We start from the raw sequence: 22,659 nt of genomic DNA, 5'->3' as shown, positions 1-22,659 counted from the left end.
AAACCTGATATTCTATGGCAGGAAGCATTCCATGACCACACCACAAAAGAGGCAAATAGTTTAAAACATGCTAGGGACTGGTGAAGGCCTAAACAAAAGGAAAAAAAAGGAGAATGAAGGGGAAATAAAGGACAGGAGAATGGGAGGAAAGGAGAGAAATAAGATATTAGAGTAATAGAGACAAAAAAGACAAACAGAAAACATTGTGGGAGGGCTTTGGGCTAACAGATGTACGATGAGTGACTCTTGTGGTAAAGAAACCAAAAGGTCATGAAATGGGTATCCACAAACAGGGGCAGCGCACAACACTGCGGCTAGGTGAAAGCATCAGAGAGGGTACTCAAATTCGCCCTCCATCTCTACGCATAACTGGGGCTGGAGGCAGAGGAAAACTCTCCCTCCTCAGGAAAAAGGAGCTATTTTTGTCAAGTTAAATGAGCCGGAACCTGCAGAGCTGAACTGGCAGATGAATATTGTTAATTGGTGCGGTTTCTTCAGGGCAGGAAGGAGTTCCCAATCAGACAAGCAATTCTTCTGCCACACAAACAGCGATTTATTAATAAAAGTGAAGTGAAGTTCCAGAATCCTTGTTAATGATGAGGAGGTGCTGTGCCCCCTTCACATGCCTCGAAAAGGAGCCCTCTGTGACACCCTCTAAAAGCCGTTCTTTACAAGGATACAGCACAAATGGTAAATTTTTCCCCCCAGGAATCCTACATTTAGATGTCAAATCAAGCTGCTCTAATGGCCTGATTGTGATTCTCTTCATCAATAAATTTTTCGAGGAGTTTCTGAGTCAAGGTAACCAGGCAACTCTGCTAGGTGCATCTTATTCTGAAAAGCACCAGGAAGAAAACCAGAGAAGAGAGACATACTCCTTTAAAAAAAAAAAATCAGCTTTATTTATTTTATAGTTTAATGAACTTGACAAATGTATACTCTCACATAACCACCACCACAGTAGGATATGGAGCATTCACCTCACTCCAAAAAGTTCCATCGTTCCTCTTTGTGGTAACCTCTCACTCAAATCCTAATCATAGACAACCACTGATTTATCTTCTGTCACCACAGATTAGTGTTGCCTTTTCTAGAATTTCATATAAATGAAGTAATATCTGGCTTCTTAAAAACTCAGTTTAATATTTTTGAGATTCAGTCCACGTCGTTGTATGAGTATCAATAGCCCCTTCCTTTTTGTTGCTGCATAGTATTCTATTATAAGAATATAACACAATCTGTTTATGCATGGATATTTGGGTTGTTTTCTGCTTTAGGCTATTATGAATAAAGCTACTAAGAATATTGTTGTCCAAAAATTTTGTGGACATATATAGGAATGCATAAGACTGCCAGTTGCCCAAACCAGAGCCACTGAACTTGATGTAAATTTATACCTTATTATGGTTTTAATTACACTTTCCTGATGACTAGTAACATTGAATATTTTTTCATGTGTTTACTGGCCATTCATTAATGTTATTTTGTGAAGTGTTTATTAAGATCTTTTTCCCATTTTTAAAAAATAGGGTCATTTGTGTTATTAATGTTGATTTGTAGGAGTTTTTTATGTATTCTTGACACAAGTCCTTTGTCAGATGTATGTATTGTGAACACGTTCTTTCAGTTATGGCTTGCCTTTTCATTATCTTAATGGTGTCCTTTAAGTAGCTGAATTTTAAATTTTGATAAAATTCAATTTCTCCATTTTTTATAGTTTGTGGCCTAAGAAAACCATCTACTCCATAATTGCGAAGATGTTCTCCTGTTTTTCTCCACAAGTTTTATAGTTTCAGCTTTTAAACTTACATCTATCCTCCATTTTAAGTACATTTTTGCATGTGACATGAGCAACAGAATGAGGTTTTTTTTATTTCATATATATCTATTCAGTTACTTGAGGACTATTTGTTGTAAAGACCGTCCTAACAGAATTACCTTGCCATTTTATAAACAATCAATTGACCATACATGTGTGGTCTATTTCTGGACTCTCTACTCTAGTCCATTGATCTATATGTCTGTCTGTATGCAAATACTGCATTATTTTGATTACTGTTACTTTTTAGAAAGTATTGAAATCAGATAGTTATATAAGTCTTGTAACTTGGTTCTTTTTTTTCTCAAAATTATTTTGACTATACTATGTCCTTAGCATTTCTGCACAAATTTTAGAATCAGCTTGCCAATTTCTACCAAAAAAAGGCCTGTTGGTGTTTGATTAGCATATCATCCAATCTACAACAGTTTGTGTAGAATTGACATCTTTTTATTTTATTTTATTTTATTTATTGTTATAAGAACACAACATAAGATCTACCTTCTCAAGGAACTTTCAAGTGTACAATGCAGTATTGTTAACTATAGGCACAATGAGAATTGATACCTTAGCATACTGAATTTTCCAGCCCATTAACATGGTATATCTCTTCTTTTATTTACATCATCTTTAATTTCCCTCAACATGTTTTTGACTTTTTAGAATACAGATCATGCACATATTTTGTTAAATTTATTTCTAAGTAGCTCTTGTTTTTAGATGATGTAAGTGGTGTGGCATTATAAAATTTTATTTTCCAATTGTTATTTTCAGTATATAGAAGTGCAATTGATTTCTTATATTGACCTTGAATCTTATGACTTTGCCAAATTCATTAGTTCTAGTAGCTGTTTTGTAGTTTTCTCATGATTTTCTACATATATGATCGTGTTGTACATAAAGAGACAATTTTGTTTCTTCCTCAATCTGCATGCATTATATTAATTTATATTTATCTTGTTGCATTGGCTTTAACTTCAAGTACAGTGTTGAATAGAAGTGATGACAGTGGCATTTTCGTCTTCTTCATCACCTTGGTTTTTCACCATTAGGTATAATTATAGTTGCAGGATTTTTGTAGCTATCTTTTACCATATTGGGGAACTTACCTTCTCTTCTTAGTTCCCTGAAAGTTTTTATGAGAATGAGTGTCAAGTTTTGCCAGATTATTTTCTGCATCTTTGAGTTAATCACACATATTTTTTCTCCTTTTTATTAGTATGGTAAATTACATTGATTTTTAAACAGTATGTAAACCTCTCATTCCTAGAATAAATTGTTTTTGGTTGTGATACAGTATCCTTTCTATATACTACTGGATTCAACTTGCCAATATTTTGTTAAGAAATTCTGCACCTATGTTAATGAAGGATCTTGATCTGTAATTTATTGTTCTTATAGAACATATGTCTGTCCTTGGAAAAGCTAATCTTATGAAACTGCTTGGTGTGTGTTCTGTCATATTTTTTGAGTTTGTGAAGAAGTATTATTATTGTTCCTTACATCTTTGATAGAATTCACCAGTGAAACCATCTGGGCCTATTTTCCATTCAAATTTAATTTCTTTAATAGATATGGGGCTATTCAGTTTTCCTATTTCTTCTGATGTCAGTTTTGATAATTTGTTTCTTTTAAGAAATTTTACATTTAATGTAAGTTGTAAGTTTATTGTCATAAAGTCATTTAATAAGCCACTTAAATTAAGTAAGATCTAGAGAGATACCTCCTCTGTCATTTCTTATATTGTTAATTCATATTTTTTACTTTTTCTTTATTTTCTAGCTTAAAACATATAAATTTCATTGACTTTTTTTATAGACACAGTTTTGGTTTCATTGATTTTCTCTGTTCATGTCCTGTTTCATTGATTTCTTTTTTAGTTAAGATATAATTGACATATAGCACTGCTAAAGTTTAAGGTGTACACATAGTGATTTGATATACTGTTACAATATGATTGCCTCCATAATATTAACTAACACCTCCCTCACACTGCATAATTATCATTTCTTTTTTGTGGTGAGAACATTTAAGATCTAGTCTCTTAGCAACTCGTAAGTATATAATACAGTATCATTGACTGTAATCACAATGATATGCATTAGAGCCCCAGAATTTATTCATCTTCTAACTGCAGGTTCGTAGCCACTGACCAACATCGCCCCCATTCCCCCACCACCCGGCTGCTGGTAACCACCATTCTACTCTCTATTTCTTTGAATTCAGTCTTTTTAGATTCCACATGTAAGTAAGATCAGACAGTATTTGTCTTTCTCTGTCTGACTTATCACACTTAGCATAACGCCCTCAAGGTCCATTCATGTTGTCACAAAAGGCAAGATTTCCTTCTTTTTTATTGCTGAATAATATTCCACATATATATACATATATATATATATATACATATATCACATCTTCTTTATCTAATTATTCATTGATATAAACCTAGGTTGTTCCCAAATCTTGACTATTGTGAATAATGCTGCAGCGAACATGTGAATGCAGATAATTTTTCAATATTCTGTTTTAATTTCCTTTGCATATATACCCAGAAGCTGGATGCTGGACCATATGGCAGTTCTATCTGTAATTTTTTGAGGAACCTCCGTACTGTTTTCCACAGTGGCTGCACCAATTTACATTCTCACCAACAATGTACAGCTCTCGCCTTTTCTCCACATCCTCACCAATGTTTTTTATCGCTCAATTTTTTCTGATGATAGCCATTCTAATAGGTGTGAGGTGGTAGTTCATTTTATTTTCATTTGCATTTCCCTGATGATTAGTGATTTTGTGCATCTTTTCATTACCTGTCAGTCATCTGTATGCTTTCCTTGGAAAAATACTTATTCAGATCCTCTATCTACTTTTTAATCAGATTGTTTTTTTTTGTTATCAAATTGTATAAGTTCTTTATACATTTTGCATATTAACCCCTTATCAGATGTATGATTTGTAAATATTTTCTCCCATTCTGTAGGTTACATTTTCATTTTGGTGATTGGGGTTTTTTTTTTTTTTTTTTTTTTTTTTTACTGTGTAGAAGCTTTTTAGTTTGATATAGTCCCACTTACTGACTTTTGCTTTTTATCTGTATTTTTTCCTTTCTTCTATTTACTTTTCTTTCTGTTTACATAAGCTTGAAGTCATGGCCAATACAATAAGATAAAAATAAATAGATAAAATTTAGATATTGACTTTCTTCTATTTACTTTGCTCTTCTTTTTTTCTAGCTTCTTAAATGTAAGCTTAGATCACGAGACTTCTCTTCTTTTCCAATACAGCATTTAAAGTTATAAATTTCCCTCTACATACTGCTTTAGCTGCATCCCACAAATGTTGATATGTTGTGTTGTCTATTATTTTTTAGTTGAAAATATTTTCTGATTTTCCCATTATTTCTTCTTTGATCTATGGATTATTTAGAAGTAAATTGTTTAATTTCAAAATATGTTTCTGTTTCTGATTTCTAATTAATTGGATTGTGATTAGAGAATATTTTCTGTATGATTTCAATCTTTTTATATAAGTTAAAACTTGTTTTATGGTTTAGCAGATGCTCTATCCTGGTCAATATGCTATATGAACTTTAAAAAATAAACATTCTCCTTTTGTTAGGTTAAGCTAACTGACAGTCTTGTTCTAGTTTCCTATTGATTTTCCTTGTCTCTTTGTTCAATAACATGGAGAAATTTGTTGAAATTTACAACTATCCATGTGCATTTATTTCTTCTTTCAGTTCTGCTCGTTTTTCTTCATGTATTTTGAAGTTCTATTTTTGTATCCATACACATTTAGGAAGGTGATATTTTATTGATGGATTGACTCTTTTATCAATATAAAATGTCTCTCTGTATGTCTGGCAATATTTCTTGTTCTGAAGTCTACTTTGACTAATATTAATATAGCTACTCCAACTTTCTTATTATTCATTTTTGTATGATAAATATTCTCCATCCTTTTACTTTTAACCTATTGTGTCTTTTTATCTAAAGTGGGCTTCTTGTAAATAGCCTATAGTTGAGTCTTGCTCTTTATTTCTAGACTGACAATCTTTGTTTTAATAGGAGCATTTAGACCATTTCTATTTAATGAGGATCTCAATATGGTGAGTTTAAATCTACCATTTTACTATTTGTTTTCTATTTGGAGCATCTCTATTTTGTTCCTTCTTTCCTCATGATCTGCATTATTTTGGATTAATTAAACATTTTTTTGGTATTCCATTTTATCCCACATATTGGCTTATTTGCTCTATCCCTTTGATTTACTTTTTTAATGGTTGCCCTTGGGTTTCTAATAGATTTCTTTAACTTATTACAGTCTACTTCCAAATAATATTATACAACTTAATGTATAAGATCCTTACACAACAATATTCAATTCTCTCTGACCTTTGTGCTGTTGTCATACAATTTATTTCAACCTATGTTATAAACCTAATAATAAAGTATTAATATTTTGCTTGAAATAGTCAATTATATATTAAATAATGAAAAAAGTAAAAAATTTTACCACATATTTATTGTTTCTGACACTGTGGAGATCAGTTTCGATTTGGTATCATTTTTCTCTGCCTGAAGAACTTGGAGGGCAGAATTGCTGACAGTGAACTGTCTGAGCTTCCTATTTGCCTGAAAAATTCTTTATTTTGCCTTCACTTTTGATGGAAGTTTTTGCTGGATATGAAACTCTTGGTTGACAATTTTTGGATATTTTTCAACATTTAAAGATATTGTTCCACTGTCTTCTGACTTGCATGGAGATATCCATGGTCTTTCTTAGTCTTGTTTCCCTATACAAAATGCCTGCCCCCCAGCAACTGGCTGTTCTTCAGATTTTCTGTTCCTCACTTTTTAAAAATTATATGATAGTGGCATGCCATGGTATAGGTTTCTATAGGTGTTTATACTTCTTGGAGTTTGTTGAGATTCTTGGATCTATAGCTTTGTGGTTTTAATCAAATTTGGATATTATTCAACTATAACTTTTAAAATGTTTTTTCTGGTCTCCCCTTTACATGGCTGGAATAGTACATGTTTGTCTGCTTGATAGTATGTCATAGGTCACTGAGCCTCTTAATTTTTTTCTTTTTATTCTCTCTGTCCTTCTACTTGGACAGTATATATCCAAGTTCATTGCCATTTTCTTCTATAGTTCTTAATCTACTGTTTGTTGCATTCAAGAAAAATTTCATTTTAAATGTTGCATTTTTCAACTTTATAAGTTCCATTAGGTTCTTTTTAAATATATTTTCCATATCTCACCTCATGATATTCATGTTTTCTTTTAAATCTTTTAGTGTATTTATAATAAATATTTTAAAGTCCTTGTCTGCTAATTTTATCATCTCTGTCTTTGGATCTTTGACATATTTTTCTCCAAATTACAAAGAACATTTTACTGCTTCTTCATATGTCTAGTAATTTTTTATTGGAAACTAGACCTCGTGGTTAGTATCATGTGGAGTGCCAGCTTTTGCTGTCTTTAAAGAGTACTGGAGTTTGTTCTCAATTGTACTCAAATTACTTGAGGATCGGCTTAATTCTTTTGACGCTTGTTTTAAAGCTGTGTTGGGGCAAGTCTCGCGTTGCCTTTACCTTAGGAACAGTTTCACCCTACTACTAAACTGTGGCTTTTCAGGGACCCTAGTAAATTCTTTAGCTGTTTACTCCACTCTGGCTGGTTGAAAGTTGAACATCACCCAGCTCTGTATGCACTGTGGGAATTGTTTATCATACAAATCCCATGCCATTTTTTTCCTTAGCCTCATAGAATTTTACCCTTTGCATGTGCAATTTAGTACTCTGCAACACTAAGGTGACCTCATGTACGTATCTGGGACTCTTTTTCTGCATGCCTTTCTCCTCTCTGATACTTCACATTGCAAATCCCAGTCACCTCAATCCCAAAAGGCTCTGATCTCTCTATTCTCAACTCAGTGAGACCATGATGTGCTCAAGTTTCTCCTTCCCGAATGCTGCCCAGATGATGCCTCCAGGCAGAAAGCCAGGGTGATGGTAGGGCTCACTTTCTTTGTTTCTCTTCTCACAAGGGTATCAGTCCAATGCTCCTTTTTGTCCAATATCTCAAAACAGGTTTCTAGTTGTCTATGGCAGGACAACAAGTCTGGTGCCAGTTACTTCCATTGTGGCTTGAGTAAAACATCCCTTTAAAGAAGATAACATGTGAAGAGTTACATAATGAAGGACACAGTAGATACAGTCAAGTTATAATTGTTTGTGATTTTTCAGTTTCACCATCAAACTAAAGTTGGTTTTAGCCTACAGTTTTATGTAACCACAAATAGAACCACTGTAACTCCTCTTTTTCCATTAAAAGTTCCCCAAAATGTGGGTAGAGGAATCAGGTCTAGACACTTTAATGAAAGTTAAAGATATTTACTTCCACTGGTAATTTGCATTTAGAGTATATTTTTTACTTTATTATGCAATTCTATTCTGTCATAAAGTGAGACTGTCACAAAGGATAGATTTTTGTTCTATTTTATAATGGACATTGGACTGTCTAATCACTAAAACATGATTATAAAGAACAATCTTTCTTCTCTGTCTTCGCCTTTTTCCTTTCTATTTGCTTAATCTTTCATAAATATTTTGAGGTCCATCTCAAGCCCGTTTCTCCAGGGAGTCTGACCCAACTATTTCATCCCTGTTTAAGTTAAGATAAAGCTAAACAACTGCCAGAAAAGAGACTGTAAAATACAGTGCCTTGAAGCATATGGAAGTTTCTTTCTCAGCTGACAGTTTCAAGCAGTCCAGGGTAAGTTAAGCAACTCCGTCCAAAGTTCCTCTCAAGCCATTGTGCCATCATTCCTTAGATGCATCCCCTCCCTGGTCAAAGCTGAATTTCTGCCACCTTCTGTTCCAGAACAGCCAGATATAGGGGAGAAACTATGGTGGGAGAGCACATCCAGATGGCTTAAGCCCAAAACTCACACTTTATTGGTGAGAACTTAGTCACATGGCCATACCTAACCACAAGGGAGGCTAGAAATGTAATCCATCTGGACAGCCACTGTATAGGCCATTAACATGTAAGAAGGGAAGAGTGGATTTTGGTGGACAGTTAGCAGTCCCCTCATTTAATTCTCCCCTCTCAGAGCTCAACCTCTTCTCAGAGGTTCAGATCTAGAGTAGCAGTCAGCTCTGTAATCAGATGAGTAAGAGTGGATGCTCAAAGTGAGAGGGTCCATTTAACAAACTTCTTGCCCAAATAAAGATTGGTAAACCTGACTCTTGCTTGGTGGTTTTCGTTACTCCGTTACGTAAAGTCGCATGTTCATGGGGTCTACCAAGAGACTTTCTCCAGTCCAATTTCCATTTAGTGCTCCTTTAAAATAGACAATAGAGATATGCAATGTTATTCACTCATCATTATTATAGGTCTGGGTGACACACAGACAAGGTTCAAATTTTGGTTGTGTAATTTCCAAGCTTTGTGACTTTGGGTGAGTTACCTAACTTCTCTGAGCCTCAGTTTTTTTAATAAGTGTAATATCTCTGTTTCATATAATGGGAAAGATTAAATGAGATAATATTTATAAACACCTAAGAGAGTGCCTGAGCACACAGTTGGATCTCAATAAATTATGGATATACATACATACATACATACATGCAGTCATGCATTGCTTAATGATGGGGATACATTCCGAGAAATGCCTTCTTAGGTGATTTCATCATTGTGTGGACATCATAGAGCTTACTTACACAAACCTAGGTGGTATAGCCTAGTACACACCTATGCTATCTGGTACTAATCGTATGGGACCACTGTCATACATGTGGTCCATTGTTGACCAAAGCGTTGTTATGCAGCACATGATTGTATGTATGTGTGTGTATATATATATACACACAAATACAAATAATACAAAATTATACAAATAATATACAAATATACATATATATACATATATATATTCACCTTGCTCTCTCTCACCCTCTCACTGTTCTCCTTTCTATGGAATGCTCAGCAGTTAACAAATACACACTTAAGACATACAGGCTTACCTTGTTTTATTGCATTTTGCTTTATTATGCTTGACAGATACTGCGTTTTTTTCACAAGACCCTCCACCAGCAAAAAAGATTATGACTGGCCGAAGGTTCAGATGATGATTAGCATTTTTAGAAATAAAGAATTTTCTAATTAAGGGATATACATGGTTTTCTAGACATAATGCTATTGTTCACTTTGTAGACTACAGTATAGTGTAAACATAACTTTTATACATGCTGGGAAACCAAAAAGTTCGTGTGACTTGCTTTATTGCGATTTTCGCTTTATAGTGGTGGTGTGGAACCGAGCCTATACTGATCCACATTTTATTCTGTTCCACTACATAGCAACCAGTGTGTTTGTCGTCTACCTGTATTACGGCATCAGTGAAAAGTTCACATGGCCTTTCTGGAGAAGCAGCTCACTCCATAAGTAACAATCACCAACTGAACGTTGAAAGAACATTTCAGGCAGCATGACGGTCAGAAGAAAGATTCCTTTTTTTATTTTTAGAGAAATGGAAGATTGTTTTGGGGGATCCTCGAACAAATATTATGTAGTGGTAAAAGCCCCTATCTGGGAATCTCTATGCTAATCTGAATTCTGCTACAGCTAGCTGTGTGGCCTTGAACCAGTCACTTGGTCTACCTGGGCCTAAAAATAATAATAATCATAACTGTCACTTAGGAGAAGTTACTGTGCTAAGCACTGTACATCTATTTTTATATTGTTTTGCAATCAGGGCCAAAAGAACTTAAATAAATTGTCTAAGGTTTCCGAGCAACGGCACAGTGGTTTTAATCCAAATGGGAAAGTCAGAGGAGCTTATCTTTCAGGTTAGATAAACCTCTAAAATTCAATGACTTTACGAATTTGGGTCAAGGAAAGATCACAACAGAAGACAGTTGCCTGGAAGACACAACAATGAAAGCTATTTTTTTTAATAAGGCAAATATATTTGCAGCTCAACTGCACCATTTAGCATATGTTCAGATAAATACGGTCCAAAATAACATACGCAGAAAGCTATTCTCAGAGTTTCTCTTATACTCACAGGTCTGGACACTTGAAGGCAAAGAATTCCCTGGAGATCCCGTGATTTTGGAACTTCCCCTAACAGAACACATGCATTAATTACCTCCCCAGCCTTCTAGTGTAGAACCTCTTACATTTATTCTTTATTGCATCCAGTTGTTTACTGTCCATCATCTGTCTCCTTCAATAGACAGCTTTCTCCTTGGAGAAAGCTGCATGTTTTTAAAAATCATCTCCAAGTCCAGAGTTGCCATTTTCCTTGCAGGTTTGTGTTTTTAAGCATTTTCCTACACCGTGGTCCACTTCAGAAATCCTGTCCACTGACTATCTCAGCATTGTCACTAATTTTCAAGTTACAGCCTTTGGTTTTATTTTAGTGTGCAATTTAGTAAATATTTTACCACAGAAATTTGCAGTAAGCCCTGTGCTCAAAATCCATTTGTTTCACAAATAGCAAACAGAATCTCAGTTTCTGTTCAGCTAAGACAGCCTGCTATGCTATCATTTACTTCCCTCTCATATTAGCATGCTCCAGAAAGCACGCCATGTACTTTATGTCTTTTATCCTATTTAATCCTCATAAGAACCGTCGACATTAACTAATTATCTTATCTTTAGGGTCTTTTGACTCCTTTATCTCCATTATGGTTCTGCTTCCTATCTTTAAATGCCTATTTCTAAGCTCCCAAGGTTTGGGTCTTCATTTGGCTTGTAAAGCATTTTATTTATTAGATTGTTGTAAACTCAACTGGTGTAAACCCAAACTGGCTTAAACCCCATAGCAGCAGCATTAAGAAAAACAACATAAAACAGGCAACAAACTGAAGTTGTCATTCAGTCAGAATCCAAAAAATAAAATAAAATAATAAAGGCAGATCTAACATACGGCTCTGGCTCTAAAGTAATTCATTTGTTTATTTAATCGTTTGATTATTTCTGATCCAGACCCAGAGACATGAGAGATGACGCGTGTGTTGGGATGAACGCCCAAATGAATATGTCCGACTTGAGAGCTGTCATGCAGAAGGCAGTATGTAAGATTTTAAAAATCTCAAAATTAATATGTATCTCCCTTCATATCTCCCAATTTGTATATGTGTTCCTTTTGACATTACTAATAGATAAACCCCCAAGGAAAAAGGGGATCTGTCGCACCAAGTACACTAATTAAAGCCGCCATTTAGGGGACCCCCTGCTCAAAGAACCATCAGCTCAAAGTTGAGCCTTGGGAAGGTACACAGCAGTGGTCATGGAATGTCACGCAGGGGACAACTCCGCTCCTCCATTGCAACACTAAAGCTTGAAATTTGAGCTTAAGTGCCACTGCTGGGCACTACTACAAATTTCCATGGTGAAGAAATTTGCACAGTGCTTCCTCATTTATGAAATATTTTTGCTTCTATTACCTAAGGATGGGAGCTGTTGCTCATGGTCACCACTGAACCAAAGATTAACATAATGGAGCAATCATTTAAACACTGAGCAGTAAAAATAGTATGCATGTAAACGAAGCCATCAGGCAGAGAAACACTGAGAATAAGAACAGCGTAGCACTATAGGTAACGCGACCTGCACAGCCTAAAGTTTCCTTCACAGCCTGAAGTTTTCAGGCACAGAGTAAATGATAAGAGAAAGAAACACGTCTTCCTTAACTTTTAAAAATGATCTACTATGTATCTATTTATAGCTATGTAACACCTATCTACCTGCCTACCTATCTATCTAATTTCACAAAAGATCTGATGCAACATGAAATAATACAAATAATATTCACATTTAAATAAAGAAAAAGAGCCAATCAGAGTTAGAGGAACTACGGATGAAAAAGAAAGAGTTGGGTTAAAGATTGGAGCAGATATCCAGGCATCTGAGAACATACAAAAAATGTTAGGCCAGTTTATCAGCAAAAGGACATCTTTTCCTTCCACTTAAGCTTGAAACAAATTTCTCACATGAAACTTAAAATAGAGAACACTGAGCGAAAAAGTGGATGACATTCTTAATCATTTCCTTCCATATATGCAGCAGCAAAGAGCGTCGTGCTCTTTCTTCTAGTTCCCTGAAAGTCAGTTGGAGGCCCGTTGCCAAACCAGAAGTTTGCAGGATATTAAAACAATGTAGTTTCAGTCTGCAAGTCTCTTGGTTCCAGCTTTATCTAGGGGGAAATTCTAGTATTTCTGGCTGAGTCTTATTTTTTCAATTTTACATAATTTTTGGACCCCTCTTTGGAGACTTTCGGTGAAGAGCTGAGCTGCTGGCAGGTCAGGGGACTTCCCTCTGGAGTGCAGGTGTGTGTGAGGTCCGAGTGAGAGCACAGCCTTTAAATGATGCCATGTGATAAGAGGACATTTTGTGAAAACAGAGGCACCTAATCAGGACTCTCAACTGAACGGACGGGCATCTCACCTCTCTACCAAGTCTCGCTCCTGGAACATGAACAAATAGTCCATGGGCCTGTGGTGAAAGGCCTTAGACTGATTTTATGTGCTGCCTTGACATCTGAAACTGGGAGGGCCTCGAATGCCTAATGACAATTGCCTCTCCATCCTCTTCTCCAGAGGACCAGACACAGTTCCCGCTTAGCCATGAGCAGCGGGTTTTAGTTCCAGGTCAGCCCATCATATTATTCAGACAGAACACTCACATCCTCCTGCAGGAACCACAGGGAACTCTACCTTCTGGATACTCCAGAGTTGGCCTCCCTTGGCCACTGGTTGGTTGTTCTGATTCCCAAGTGCAACCTCCAAATAACCCTGCATGGTGATCAAAACATGGCCCCAAAGTCATGGGGCTGGCCCAATGGCATAGTGATTAAGTTCACACACTCTGCCTCGGTGGCCCACCATTCACTGGTTCAGATCCCAGGTGTGGACCTACACACTGATCATCAAGCCATGCTGTGGTGGCATCCCACATACAAAACAGAGGAAGACTGGCACAGATGTTAGCTCAGCGACACTCTTCCTCATCAAAAACACCAAAAACATGTCCCCAAAGTTATACCCTCAAGTATATTGAAGCAGCCTGTTCACCTTCTTGGCTCATCAAAACGCGTCCAGACTAGGGATGATAGCCAGTGGCTCTGTTGTCCTCATTCTCTTCTGTCCTCCACTGAAGAGGCAGCAGAGGAAGGACCTTTGTGAATTAGCCTCATCCTTCTCCCCACCCTCCCCATTCATTATTTTCTTCAGCCTTTCTTTTCTCCTCTTTCCCTCCAATTTTTGAGGTTCACTCTGTGCTGCTCTATGTGACTGATATTTTTCATTATTAAAAGTGTTCTCTTCTGCTCCAACTATCTCCATTCTAGTGATGAGCAACTCTTTTCTCCACCAGTGTTTCTCAAAGTGTGGTGTTCAGTCCACCTGCATCAGAATCCCCTAGAATCCTGGATAAAAGGCTGAGTCCTGGACTCCGTGGAACAGAGTCATTGAATGGGTGTCCTAAGGGTTTGCATCTTTAACATGCTCCCTTGGGGATGCTGTGGCACCTTAGGGCTACAGACCTAGACACTGGGTTACGTGACAGCAGCTACATCAGTGACTACATATGGCTCATACACCCAACTCTAGGATACCTTAGATGAGACCCAACCAGAGAGCCCGGCTGCCTTGAGAATGCAAGGACAATGTGCTCTGATTGCTGCCCCTGTTTTAATGGCTACTTTGTCTTTGTGCCCTGGCAAGAGATTCCATTGTCTTCTGTACTCCCCACCTCACACATATAGATGGAGAGACTAAAAATAGACCCCACCTGCACAGACCATCCCCAAATGGAGCTGCTTCCTTCTTCTGATGCCATGATCCAGGAACAATGCTCTAAAAACATTTGCTCTCAACTACTCTTGCTGGGAAATGACATGTGGGTTCAGGCAGCAGTGTGACTTTTTTTGTTAAAATACCATGTGAGGGGGAAAAAAACGAAACTGCAATTTTAGTCACATCTATTGATATTATATGCCAATCAAGGAAATTAGCAAATATTGAATATATTTTGGCACATTTGGTTTTTTATTTTCCTGGATTACTAGTCTATATTCAGAGCTTAATAATTATTAGTAAAAATTAATTCCTTGTTTCTCTTACAAACAATTTGACCCAGAAACAACAAGCTAAGTACAATCTTCATATATACTCAATGGTTTGCTTTCAGAGCATTGTGACGCAGTGCAACATATGTTCACACTGGAGGAAATGAATCTATAGATTACATTTACTAGTTTTAAATTAGATGTACTCTTGCAAAAGCAACAACTGACTTAAGATTTTTGCCAAGAAATTATGTATCAATGCTAATGCTAACAATTTCAGCAAAAGTGAAGAAGAAGAAAATGGCAGAGTCGCCATTTGCCTCAGTTTTTACACAATCCCTCTGCCAACCGTGTCTCCAATAAAAGCAACCTCTGCACAATCAATCTTACAAAAAAGAGGTTCCCCAAAAGTGCATTTACCATGAAGACTATTTGGAATACAAATTACTTCTGCTCTCATTATTGATTATCTCATCCCAAGTATATATTATGACTTGATATATTAAAGAATGTTACCAGTGCATTTTAAAAGTTTGGAGATCTCAGAATCAATTTTAAGATTCAAGATTCCTTTCATCAACCAGTAAATTCACATGACTACAGATCAACAACAAAAGTAAGTTGTCTTTTTTGTTTTTTTGTTTTTTGATGAGGAAGATTGGCCCTGAGCTAACGTCTGTACCAATTTCCCTCTATTTTGTATGTGGGACACCACCACAGCATGACATGATTAGTGGTGTGTGGGTCCACACCCAGGATTCGAACCCATGAACATCAGGTTGCCTAAGAGGAGCACACAAAGGTAACCACTACACCACCGGGCCGACCCCCAGAAGTTGTCTTTTTAAGTTGGGAATAAAACGAGCATCTCACAAGAAGTAGAGTGTAGAAATGCAGTACACAATCTAAAAGATCCCATGTTTTTTAGGTGCAGTTGCTTCCTTGGAGCATAAAATAAATTAAAGCCGATTACTCAGCCTGAGCCCAGTTGCAATTGGCTTCCCTTTTGATTTGTCCTTAAGATGCTTTTATAATAAAACTATTTAATGAGAGATCTGAGTATATGCTCTGTGGACAGAAGCTGGTTTCCTCTTAACTTTGGGAGATGACTCAATGAGACAAAACGTACAGAAGGGTTAAATAGACATTAGATAAATATTTGTGTGATTGATGCCTCACTGCGGGCCAAATGGAATTTTGGCAGACCAGATGGTTTTGAAAGGCATTTACTGTGCTGTGTATAACTCTCTGTAATTATATCAAAGAATCATCCTTTTGCTTTGAACCTAATAGTTTCTCATTGTCAAATGAACATCAACCTTCAGTTTAACCCTGTGTCAGGGGAAAGGTCAGAGAGAACAACTCCTTTAGGCTTTTTACAGTAGAGAAAGTATCATGTGCCCACATTGCTCAGGCCTCTAGGGAGCATGAAAGGTACTTTGGATCTGGGCTTTGGTATTTATATTTTATGACGCTTACTCAGAACTCAAAAGCATGTGCTAGACTCCTGAACGTATAAATGATTACGTATCTTCTGTTCTATATCACCACACTAACTACTGTAACCTGCCTGTTAAAATCAAATATTGGTTCATGGTTCTGATTACAGGCACAAGTCTAAGGCAACAGAGCTTAGAACTGAGTCCAATCATGCGAAATTGCCATTTCCGGAAAATAGAAATGGTCAAAAATCAGCTCTAGAGCCCAGTAATCCCGAATCCACCTTTCACCTGCCAATGCTGGTGAGCGGCTCTACTCCAGGACTGCCCGGCTCCAATGCCAGCTCTTAAACTCTTTGAATATTATATCTGCATTTATCACCCTCATAACTTTAATATCTCTAAAACCCTGGGCTAAAACTCTCCTGTGTTGAACTTAGCTGCTTAGAAGCCTCTGCAAAGAGAAGCTGAAGGCTAAGTTTTAGAGTCTTTCAAATGGAATATATTTACTTTCCAAAAGTGACCTATGCCTAACAAAGTCCAGAAATTTGTGACTGTATGGAAATGAAATTGATAGATGAATGCACAGATCACCGCTTAACCAAACGAATATATTTTTTCCTTCAAGATAGTCTCTGTGGGAGCCTGTACACTCATCCCCAAGATGAGGTTATTGTTTAAAATATAGTTGGTACCATTGTTGGCATTGCCCTGATAGCGAGTTCATAGAAAACATCCTCATTATCTTATATTCACACCCCATAAATCTGTTTACCTTGAGGTCCTCCAATGAGAGGCCAGCACCATATCCACCGCATGTTCAATGTATTTTAATAGTGATGAAAACACCAAAAGGTATGACCACTTCATCGTAGTTTAAAGACAGACTTTCTGGAGCTAAACAACTCTGGCTGAATGCCGGGAGCGTTTACAGACTCGTTTAGCAGGAAAACGTTGGTTGCAAATATTCACTAGTAAATGGAAAGAAAAGCGGGATAAGCATGAAAAAAATCATTACGAATGCGATTGTATTTGGGTATTTGGAGACTATTCCATACTATTTGCTAAGTAATTCTTAAATTCTGCTATATGATTTTATGGAAATTCACTAAAATTTGAACGTGAAAGAGTGAAAGTGACTTTGGATCTGTCAGTTCAGTCCCATATGAGCCGTCTGTGTTTGAGGGTTTTCTCCTGCCTCGGGGTGCTCCAGAGGTGCCCTTCCGCGGGACCTCCGCAGGCAGCCATGTATCTGCATACTCTTCCTGGCTTTCTGGCTAATAAGAGAGAGAGTTGAGGAGTAGAAGGTGGACCCTTCTTTATTTCCTTTCCCTTCAGGAAGTTCCAGCACCCAGATCAGCCTGTGTGTCAGCCAATTCACAGCCTCCCGTCAACAGCAGCTATTACTATGGCCTCTTGGATTCTTCCCACGAAGTTAACTTTTGACCCAGGGGTCAGTGTCATACACAGGAGTTGGCTCTTTTTTGGAGTGTTCCTTATCCACAGCCACCTAGTTTAGCCAATCTCTGTGAAATGACAATATCATGATTCCATTTGACAGAGACCCTCAAAGTCAGCCCAACCCGAGTAGACTTTATGTGGCCATTTTTATTGATCTGCAGTAGACAAGCTGATAAATGTTCCCAATAAAACCTTGTTCCTGTGGATTCTCTTGCATTCTTGATCTTATAGACAAGCAGTTCTTAAACAGCCTTTGCCCACACCACAGTCATCTGATTACTGGAACAAGAAAGGCAGAAGAAGAACTGGTGGGCCAGAGATGTGCCTAGACTTTCATCATCTCTTTTAATTGTATAGCTACGAGCTCTATAGCCACACTTACTGATGGGGTATCTTCCATGGAGATGTTATTTGTTGGATGTGTTAAAGAAGAAAAAAGGTTAAAGATAATCAACACCAACACCCACTGAGTTTAGAGAAAGTGCAATGATGCAAGGATGCCTGGGAGAGGTGATAAACGCATGCATAATATTCTAGGAGTTCCGGAGCAAGCAGCCTGGGATTGGAGTAGGGCTGCTCACCAGCGTTGGCAGGATCCACTTGTATTCAGGATTGCTTGGCTCCAGAGTCAATTTTCAACTGATTCTGGCTAAAAAAAGAAGAAGAAGGCCATTTCACATGATTCAACGTCATGCTAAGCTCTGCAGCCTGAGGTTTGTCATTGGTGCCCACTCCATGTTCCAGGTCTTCCCCCTCCGACACCAACCCTCTCCACATGCCAGCGGTTGAGGGGCCTTTCCCTGGATCCTCTATTTTGCATTGTCCTTAAACTCTGTTCCCTCTCCCTGCATCACAATCCAATGTTCTCCACTTAGAGATCACACTTAAGAGTTGCTACAGCTTCAGGCATTACTCAGCTTCCACCCCCAGATCACAATTTAACCCAAAGGGATTCACAATAGGAGAATTTTAATTAGACTAGGAAAGCAGAGAGGATAGCTTGGGATAGATCTGTGGTGATGGGGGCACCTTTCTTAGACCCCAATTCTAATCACAGCCAGGTGGCTGCTACGTCATCTAGAGGAATGACCAACTTTTCATAAGGCCTCTTTTGGATGATTATGACAATGGAGAATATATTACATTGTTTTCCAGGTCACACTCAAGACGTGTATATTTTTGTTACTCATTTGGCAATGGCTTTAAATAGTGTACCTGGAGAGGCATTTTGAGAGCAGGGAGTTTACCTATGAGATAATTTCTCCTCTTTGTCAGCTGTGGGGCCATTTTTTGGCACAAGATGTATGCTGTTACGATATTGCAACCTACGGGGTTAAAAATAACTCATGATGTCAAACCCTCAGCCCAGGAGTGCTGCCCTCACAAGATAATCTGCCAGGAGGGGGAGCAGGGTGGGTCAGGCCCAGAGCCTCAGTGGAGACAAAAATAGAGTGCTAATGGCCTGTGGTGACATGGAAGAGAGTGGGACGTAGACAGATATATTTATAAAGAAAAATGGCTCTAAGCATCTGCTAAATCCCCTTTCTCTTATTTTTCCTATGTCTATTTCTGGCTTCTCTTTCCATAGCACAAGCAGCTCCTCAAAATAAAGAGCCTTGCTCCTGCGTGCCCTGGCCTCCAACGGAGCTCTGAAGGAGGCAGGCCATGAATGATGATTGTCTGTGTCTGGAGTTTTAATTGAAAAACATTCCCAGAAATGGAAAGACTCACGGAGGAAGTGATCTCATCCTCATTGATTTCCCCATCTTTCAGTGTTGGGTCTCCATGGTGGAACCTAATACAGTAGCGCCCCTCAGTGGTGTCAGCTGGAACTGCAGGGGCAAGCTGGCTGGCTGCTAATGAGCTCTGTGACTAGGAGACAGAAGCCAGGGAGACAACATTTCAAAAGGTTAGGACTTCTCTCTGAGGGGAGCTGAGAGAAGCTTCTGCCTTCTGTGCTTCTCTCTAGACCCACATTTTACAGTTTATAATCCACTGGAAGTGGCTCCACTTGAGCTTCAGGTTTGTAACAGATACACAGGAGGAAGGTGAGGCAATGAAATGCTGCACATGAATTTGCAACTTCTGTCCAGAAACAGAAAAACTAAATGAAAATTGTGTTACCCTCCACTCAGATAAGATTCTTGTGAAGCCAAGTTTACTTGGGAAAATGTATTAATGGGATTCTTTTGTGCTCATCGTGTGTGACTCCACCTACAATATAAACACATTAATCACTGTGATCAATCACCCTAAAGATCTTAGAGTAAACTCATTCATCAAAATTCAATTTTTCTTCCTCTTTTTAAGGAAAAACCTCCTATATACAAATCCGAACTCAGAAAAGCAAAAGAGTAGATTGTGATTCTGCCTGTTGTGGCAGAGATAGAGATAAAAGTGCTCAAGGTTATTTATGTTCATATTTTTACTCCTACCTTTGATGCATCCACAAGAATAACATTTTATTTCTCCCCTTAATTTCCAAATTATAAACCTCGCAGAATGTAAGTAAGGGATTTTATGAATTGCACAAGTCATGGGATTTGATCCCAAATCTAGATATATCTCTAAAGATTCTAACCAAAGAATTTGTTTGCCTCTCAGAGGAATAAGGGAAGGGATACCTCTGAAGCAGATGAGGGAAGCGTTCGCAATCCGTGTTTTCAACTCTGCCTGGTCAGGAGATGGAAGTATTGAAGCTTCTAGTGGTTAAAGAATAGCCTCGTAGAGAAGGTACCAAGAGAGGCCATGTGGCTTCCAAAACAAGACCTTGCAAGGTGACACCTGATGTGGTTCCAAGATGTCTTGGACCTGAAGCTTTCAAAATATGTTTTGCCAATTTCACAGGGGTGCTCTGACTCTTGGGGACAGAGTTGCATTAATGACACTTGAGAGGCTGATCTATAATCCAGAACTCCAAATATACAACAACAAATAAAACTGCCAAAATGAACTTGAAATGTTGTTTTTAGCTGATAAACATCTTCTCTCCTTAGAGAAAAGCCACATGGGGAAGATGGATTATAACTGGAAGGCAGTTTGGTGATCATGGCATCAAAGCATTGAGGGTGAGGGAGGAAATGGCATGATCCCAGCGGCTAATATCACTGAGCTATAATAACCTGGCTCACCATCTTGGCTGGGGTAAGCCTGCCAAACTTTCTGGGAGGCCTGTTGTCTTGGGTGGGGCTCTCCAGGAGCAGACAGACTCGGAGACAAGAATTCACACTCAAGTGATTTTTCAGAATGTGTTTCCAGGAAAAAGTGGTAGGTGAGTGGGGAAGTGGGACAGGAATGGGAAGTGAGCTAAGCAAGAGTGAGTTATCAAGCACAGTTGGGTTCAGTCCCACAGACAGCTCTGGAGACAATGGAGTTCCCACATCAAACTCTCAATCAAGGCGTAGGTTGCTGGAGACCTTACACTCCCAATACCCGCAGTCATTGGATAAGAGGCACCCAAGTGTGGAGGCAAAACAGGATCTGGCAACCTAAACTCAAAGTCAGCCCTGACCTAGTGTCAGCACTCAGACAAAGAGATGCAAGCTCTGGCTGCTGGAAATGAAAACACACCAGAAGACCAAGTGCACAAAAATGGAAAGGGATCCACGGGGATGTTCGTGGGGCACTGGCATGATCAGCTATATCTCTCTGGAAGATCTGTGCACCCTCCCCAGGACTGTTCTGGGCTGTCACAGCTTTACTCTCCACTACCTAAGGTTTTGAGCACCCCATAGAGGACAGTCCCTTCCTTAGCTATATCCTGCTCTCTGAACGTGGGGGTTCATAACCTATATCCACTCTTTTATCAATTATAACATAGAGTGACTTATCCGACATATACTTGAGCTTGATTTTTGCATGTCCACACATCCTTATTTTGTTCTCAGAGAAAAACCTTGTGATTATCACTCCAGGTACAAAGATCCTACACTGCATAGAGGGGGAACAAAGGGGATTGGGAACCACACTGTGGAGTTGGTCACATCTCCCAGTGGACCAGAATTATGGGACTAGGGGGTGAAAGTCATTTAAATAAAGAAGCTTACTGAAGTAAATGTTTACTGCGTCCTCCTCTTCTCTAAAAAGACAGTCACAGACTCTAAATATTTCATCTTTGACTTTGACAGACTGCGAGCAGAAATTACCCCCAGGAGAAAAGCCATGCAAGAAAAGGGGTAACGAGTGGAAAGCACCCCACAAAGACCCTTTGCCTGTGTGCCCAGGGGTCTTGGAACCCCACATAGATAGAGTCAGACTTGTCAAATCCTTTCTTCCTCAGCCTCAGGAAGGGAGCCCAACTTTACATATAATATTTTATCCAACACTTCCCCTTTCCCAACACACACATTTTCCACTCTGGAGGCATCCCATTCCCATTTCTGCTGCACTCCTGACCCCTTTTTTGGTGTAAAATTCTATTATTTTATTTCCAGGGAAAATTTTTCCTAACTAGTTTAAAGTGAAAAAGACATACTTTATGACGAAAGGACAAAAGTCTTTCTCAACCTAGATATTTCTAATACTCTCCCACAAGGGTCCAAAGTGGAAGATTATTTAAATCAGCCATTGGTGAATTTCTATCCAGCTTCCTGGACACAAAGGACAGAGCAACAGCTTGAGCTGGTTATCACCAGCTGGTTATCTCTTTTGCTTCAGATCAAAGAAGAAATGAAGAGAGGAAAGAAACGGTGCAGTTAGCAAGAAAAGGTTTCTTAATCTTGAGGGTAGATGGAAATACTCTCAGAGAGGGCTGCATTTCAGTATCAGCTCTGCTGAGCTGTACCAAGGCTTCTGAGCTCTGTTCCTCTCCTTCACCGAGTAACAGAGGAGAATTGGAAGTATTCCAGAACGTG

At 38.3% G+C, this 22,659-nt stretch overlaps 1 long non-coding RNA gene across 2 annotated transcripts in view; it reads right to left on the bottom strand.

Annotated features, from left to right (window-relative positions):
• Positions 1 to 6,963: 6,963 nt before the first annotated feature.
• LOC111771256 (uncharacterized) overlaps positions 6,964 to 22,659 on the bottom strand; it is a 28,247-nt gene continuing 12,551 nt past the window's right edge. The window contains exons 2-8 of one of the 2 annotated variants that reach the window (XR_011433960.1): positions 19,538 to 19,678; positions 18,388 to 18,451; positions 17,121 to 17,316; positions 10,899 to 10,957; positions 9,856 to 9,990; positions 9,072 to 9,172; positions 6,964 to 7,989 (exon numbers count right to left, since the gene is read on the bottom strand). This is a non-coding gene — a long non-coding RNA (uncharacterized lncRNA). Of the gene's footprint in view, positions 7,990 to 9,071; positions 9,173 to 9,855; positions 9,991 to 10,898; positions 10,958 to 17,120; positions 17,317 to 18,387; positions 18,456 to 19,537; positions 19,679 to 22,659 lie in introns of both variants that reach the window. The other variant, XR_002804995.2, reaches the window with a different exon arrangement.

Source organism: Equus caballus, chromosome 29, assembly GCF_041296265.1.
Source record: "Equus caballus isolate H_3958 breed thoroughbred chromosome 29, TB-T2T, whole genome shotgun sequence".
Taxonomy (NCBI): Eukaryota; Metazoa; Chordata; class Mammalia; order Perissodactyla; family Equidae; genus Equus; species Equus caballus.
The sequence above is the reverse complement of the archived record's forward strand: the minus strand, read 5'-3'. Positions and strand labels throughout refer to the sequence as shown.